The 6,531-nt window shown below is 38.3% G+C and overlaps 1 long non-coding RNA gene across 1 annotated transcript; it reads right to left on the reverse strand.

The window, feature by feature from the left end:
• Nucleotides 1-4,317: 4,317 nt before the first annotated feature.
• LOC120782157 lies at nucleotides 4,318-6,236 on the reverse strand. Its single transcript, XR_005706231.1, has 2 exons — nucleotides 6,196-6,236; nucleotides 4,318-4,484 (listed from the first exon to the last, which is right to left on the reverse strand). It is a non-coding gene; the product is annotated as an uncharacterized LOC120782157 (long non-coding RNA).
• Nucleotides 6,237-6,531: the final 295 nt, after the last annotated feature.

Below are 6,531 nucleotides of genomic sequence, written 5' to 3' on the forward strand. Positions count from 1 at the left end.
ATTTATCCATATAAAAAATTAATACATGTTTCTTAGTACAGATTCACATGCTGCGGAAACTGTTTTTATTACAGATTCACAAAATTTTGTTAATTCGATTTATTTTTATTTTTGCTCTTTATTCCTTGTTATTTTGTCATTTCTTAAAGTCGTACCTTATATAAATTATAAATAAAATCAGCAACCATTTTAATTTATATATCGAGTATACAATTATGAACACTTGACTTTTAAAAGTTTATTTGTTAGTCAAATATTAGTAAAAGAATTTTGTTTTTTCTATTGTATACAATATTGTTGGTACTATGAAATAAACAGGCATTCTAGTACACATAACAGCATCTGTGTTACTTACAACCATTGGTTCTTTATCTAAGCTATATTGTAAAGCTACGAATTCTGACGGATTCATTTGTTTTCCAGTACATAATTTCAGTAGGTCATCCAACATTTGCATATTTTGATTTATACAAAACATTACATTTCCAGCAATTGTAATTTGTTCTGTATTTTCATTTTTAGTTGTACAGTTTAATTGTTCTGGTGTGATAAACTTAGCTTTAACGCACATGATCAGCGGGCTGAAATAATGCGAAATTAAATAACCGTTGTCACTGTTACCGATTAGTTGAAATATCGCATATAATGCTCCTATTTCCATTACTTCATCGTGGTACTTAGCGTATATTTCTCCAGGATAGGCGCCAATGCAAATACGTTTCAATTCCAATGTTTTCAATACATTGCAGCGTCTTGATACGTATATTTGCCCGTAAATACTTATTTTAGCTATTGCACTAAGTTGAACAATTACAAATAAAAATTTTAAGCAATCCATAAGTATACATGTACGCTGATATATTATAAATATTTATTATTTATTTAATTTTTTTAATTTGAAATCCCAAAAAGCGAAAGTGTCTTGTGTAAGAAAAATACAATTCGTATTTAAAGTATTTTAAAAAACCATAAATCTTTCTAATATATAAAATTTTCATGTCAAAATGTTAGTTACCGTACTACTCCGAAACGGCTTTACCGATTTTTACCAAATTTTATATGCGTATTCAGTAGGTATGAGAATCGACTACTATCTATGTTCCATACCCCTAAGCGATAGTCAACCCTTAATTTTTTTGTTTTAATTTTTGGGCGAAATTTTCTGTTTTTATTTTTTTATAACAAAACACACTGAGTGCTTTTATCTTCGACTGTTGTTGGTTAATGTTACTGGTCCATTATCAATGTAAAGTGAATTGGCAACAGTATCCAACATCTGCAGTACACCACTGTTGAAATGGCAGTGTTTGTTACTCGCATTGTCCCACTAATGAATGAAGAACAAAGAACCATTTATGACCGCATTTTGCTCGCAGTTTCAGCAGGACAAGATGGGTTCTTCTTTTTGGATGCACCGGGTGGAACTGGCAAAACATTCCTTATTTCACTAATTCTTGCTGGAGGATGGAGTCATGTGTAGAAGTTCACGCAAGTGACGAAAGTTCTCTGATCGCCATTCACTTGGGAGTGGCCAGAAACGATTCTTTTACATATGACTCAAGCAGCTCACGACTTCCGGTCTTTGACCAAGTATCCTCTGGGTAGCCTAAGAACATCCGTTTGAAGGCGAGCCAAAGTGAGAAGGCGAAATATCCCCTACATAGGGTTGTGCGCTGGGTTTGGGACCCGCCACGTAAAAAAACACCCCCAATGAAAGGAAGCAACAAGCCTCGGATGAGAGACCGCCCTTTTGATGACGACCATGGCAAACGAAATAAGGACTACAATTTAAGGGCATGCACCTGGAATGTCCGGTCCCTTAATTGGGAAGGTGCCGCTGCTCAGCTGGTTGATGTCCTCGTGAAAATAAAGGCTGACATCACCGCCGTCCAAGAAATGCGATGGACGGGACAAGGACAGAGACGAGTAGGTCCTTGTGACATTTACTACAGTGGCCATATAAAGGAGCGCAAGTTTGGTGTTGGTGAATGAACGTCTAGCCACAATCCTCATCAAAGCGAGGTTCTTCAACATATCGCTGATTTGCGCCCACGCCCCGACGGAAGAGAAGGACGATGTGACCAAAGATGCCTTCTCTTGGCTCTCACGTCACTGTTGACAGTCATAACTTTGAAGTTGTAGACAATTTCGTCTATTTAGGAACCAGTATTAACACCACCAACAATGTCAGCCTGGAAATCCAACGCAGGATTGCTCTTGCCAACAGGTGCTACTTCGGACTGAGTAGGTAATTGAAAAGTAAAGTTCTCTCTCGACAAACAAAAGCCAAACTCTATAAGTCGCTCATAATTCCCGTCCTGCTATATGGTGCAGAGGCTTGGACGATGACAGCAACCGATGAGTCGTCGTTACGAGTTTTTGAGAGAAAAGTTTTGCGAAAGATTTATGGTCCTTTGCGCATTGGCCACGGCGAATATCGCATTCGATGGATCGATGAGCTGTACGAGATATACGACGACATTGACATAGTTCAGCGAATTAAAAGACAACGGCTACGCTGGCTAGGTCATGTTGTCCGGATGGACGAAAACACTCCAGCTCTGAAAGTATTCGACGCAGTACCCGCCGGGGGAAGCAGAGGAAGAGGAAAACCTCTACTCCGTTGGAAGGACCAAGTGGAGAAGGGCCTGGCTTCGTTTGGAATATCCAATTGGCGCCACGTAGCGAAAAGATGAAACGACTGGCGCGCTGTTGTTAACTCGGCTATAATCGCGTAAGCGGTGTCTACGCCAATTAAGAAGAGAAGAAGAATGGCATCGCATTGGCCGTTGCATCATCGGGCATTGCGGCACCTTAATTGCATGCAGGCAGAAAGCTCATTCGGTATTTAAGCTGCCACTAAATATTCATAATAACTCTGACGCAGTGTGTAACATTAAAAAACAATCGTACATGGCCACCGTGCTGAAACAGTGTCAAATTATCATCTGGGATGAATGTACTGTGGCACACAAACATTCAATTGAGGCGTTGAACAGGACATTGAAAGATGTTAAAAACAACGACAAACTATTTGGCGGCACTCTGTTGATGCTTTCAGATAAACACTTTTCGTCATTCCACGTTCAACATACGCTGATGAGATCAACGCTTTCTTAAAATCATCTCCTAATGGCGTAATGTTGAAAAAATACAACTGAAAGTAAATATTCGAGTTGAAATGCTTCAAGATCTATCCGCTGAAACATTCTCAAAATAACTCTTAAATATCGGCGATGGAAAAGTTGCTACAGATGAAACTAGATAAAATTACAGACCCATTTCTGCACAATCGCTGATTCGCAAGATACTCTCATTGAACATATGTATATTTCCCGATGGACACACACAGTTCATAAATCATGAGTGGCTTGCAGAAAGAGCTATTTTAGCAGCAAAAAATGCAGACGTTGACAATTTAAATTTTAAGATACAACAGTTGTTGCCAGGGAACTTGGTATCATACAAATCTATTAATACAGTTTGCGATGCCAGCGAAGCTGTCAATTTTCACACAGCATTTTTGAACTCACTGGATTTGTCAGGCATGCCACCGCATAATTTAATATTTAAGGTAGGATCTCCAATTATCTTGCTTCGTAATTTAATCCCGAGACGGCTGTGTAACGGTACGCGATTAGTCATTCGAAAATTGATGAAAAACGTTATCGAAGCCAGCATTTTAAATGGCAAGTTCAAAGGTGAACATATATTAATACCATGGATTCTTCTCAAACCTACAGATGTGCCAATTCAATTCAAACGAATTCAGTTTCCGATTAGATTGGTATTTGCAATGACAATCAACAAATCCCAAGGCCAAACGATGCCCATTTGTGGCTTAGATTTGAATACACCATGTTTTTTACATGGTTAATTGTACGCAGCATGCTCTCGAATGGGTAAACCATCAAGTTTGTTTGTGCTCGCTAACAATGGGCTGGAACATTAAAAGATTGATGTTGTTTGTGGTGTTACTGTCGTAATTAATATGTGATATGTAGTTTTAAGAAATGAACTTAACTTAAAAATAATATTGTTTGGCGTTTGTTATTTTATATTCCCTTATCGTTCATAGCGCTCAATGCCTATTTCACACATATACCACATACTTACATATTAAGTTACTTTTTGTCTACACTATAATTTATCTAGAAACTATAAATTTATAAAGCAAAAAATCGTTTTCCGGGTCAGCTAGTAATGCTATAAGGTTGTGACGATAGAAGTAACTGAGTTCCTTCTTGTGAACATGTTTATTCCAATTTATCATAATGATGTTTTATTTTCATAAAAGGTGAACTGGTGGGAAACATATGTATGTATATACGATTATTATTATTGTTAAGATACATTTTCGCTGGAAATACAGTTTTTCAACTTATATGGTACATGCTAAGATTATTATTTGCATATATCGGGTTTTCCAAAAGGGATGATATAATTTCTGAGAGTCGTTTAGCCCATTTTTAAGACGTCATGATCTGCAATGTATTGTATTAAGATCGAGACACACGAATATGTCAACTTGGTATCCCCGCAAAGCTAATACGAATGTGTCCTGCTTTCTCCAGACTGGATAATGAAGCGAAGCGTATGAGTCTGGTTGTGAACGAGGACAAGACGAAATATACCTGTGTCGCATTCGCCACTTGGCTCCCACTTCACTGTTGACAGTCATAACATTGACGTCAAAGATAATTTCGTCTATCTTGGAATCAGTATCAACACCAACAACATTATCAGCGTTGTAGGTAATTGAAAAGTAAAGTCCAAATAGCGAAAAGAATAAACGACTGGTGCGCTGTTGTTATCTCGGCTATAACCTTCTACCCCAGTAAAGAGAAACAACATCTGCAATTTTGTTTTTATTTCATCATGGAAGGATATATGTACGCAAGAATAACGTTTACAAATTATTAAATTCAAATTACGTTTACAAAATACTAAATTATTAATGTCGATGATAACCAACTTTTTTATGGCCACAATTAGAAGAAGTTGACATCATCCAACAAGACGGGGCTACGTGCCGCACACCGCGTTAAACAACCGAATTATTGCGAGAAAAGTTTGGCAATTCGATTATTTCAAGAAATTGTGATATTGAATGGCCACCAAGAAGTTGTGATTCAACATTGTTAGATTCATTGATTCGACAAAAGCGTAATTAAACACTATGTAGGTTGCCTTTTATACATATTTCGAGATTTGAGAACAAAAAGAAATTTTAATCATCGAAAATAGCTTTATTGTTTTTCAAAATATACTCCACTAAGATCTACAAGTATACACTTTTGCATGCGTTTGAACCAATTGTCGAAGCAGTTTTGCCAAGCTGATTGAGATATCTTTTGAACGCATCAAGCGCGTCGAAAAACCTTGACCTCTTAGTTTATTTTTACGAATGGGAATAAAAAGAAGTCACTCGGTGCCAAGTCAAGACCATACGGAGGATAACTCTTCAAATCGATGTTTTGCGTGCCAAAAATGCAGTGTTTTTAGTCGATATGTGAGAGCAAGCATTGTCCTGGTGAAGAGTGACCCGCATATATGCCGATGCCAATGCGCAAACCATTAATCTTTCGCAGAACCTTTCTCTTGGAAACTTTTAACGTCGACCCAACATATGTTGTTATGGTCTATACCTCCGCCCCAATTAGAAGGACAGGAATATTGAGTGACTTAGCCTACTCAGTCCGAAGTAACAACTGTTGGCAAGAGTTAGTCTGCTTTGTTTGTTGTTGTTGTTAATACTGGTTACAAGATATACGAAATTATCTACGACTTCGAAGTTATTACTGTCAACAGTGACGTGGGAGCCAAACCGAGACTGCGACAACTGTTTGTTTGATGACGGGCGATATTTCGTCCTGCCCTCGTTCAGTACTAGACCCATTTGCTTCGCTTTCTTATCCATCCAGGAAGCAGTACCAACGGATGTTGAGCTCAATGATGTCAAAATCATCGGCGTACATCACCAGCTGTACACTTTTATAAAATATTGCACCTGCTTGAGTAAGCTTTGTAGTTCGAATTATTTTCTCCAACAGTAAACCTCGTTTGGTGTCGAACGACTCAAATAGGTCCTTCCTGATCCTGATGGAGCTTTTGGTACTGCTCAACGTCAGTTTACACAGTCGTATTAGTTTTGCGAGGATACCAAATTCAGACATCGCGGCTTAAAGGCAGCACCTTTTCGTGCTGTCAAAAGCAGCTTTCAAATCGACGAAGAGGCGGTATGTGTCGATCCTCTTTTCACGGGTCATTTCCAAGATTTGGCGCATGGTGAATATCTGGTGAGTTGTTGATTTTAGAGGCCTAAAGCCATTTGACAGTGGGATTTAATTTTTCACACAATACGCTCAATAGAACCTTATACTCGATGTTGAGGAACCTTATCCCACGGTAGTTGGCGCAGATTGTGGGGTCTCCCTTTTTGGGGTTTGGGGAGATAAAACTTAAATTTCAATCGTCGGGCAAGCTTCTACAAAAAAAGCTGATGCATGCTCCTTATCAGTTCTTCGCCGC

The sequence above is a fragment of the Bactrocera tryoni genome, unplaced genomic scaffold (genome assembly GCF_016617805.1).
Source record: "Bactrocera tryoni isolate S06 unplaced genomic scaffold, CSIRO_BtryS06_freeze2 scaffold_966, whole genome shotgun sequence".
Taxonomy (NCBI): domain Eukaryota; kingdom Metazoa; phylum Arthropoda; class Insecta; order Diptera; family Tephritidae; genus Bactrocera; species Bactrocera tryoni.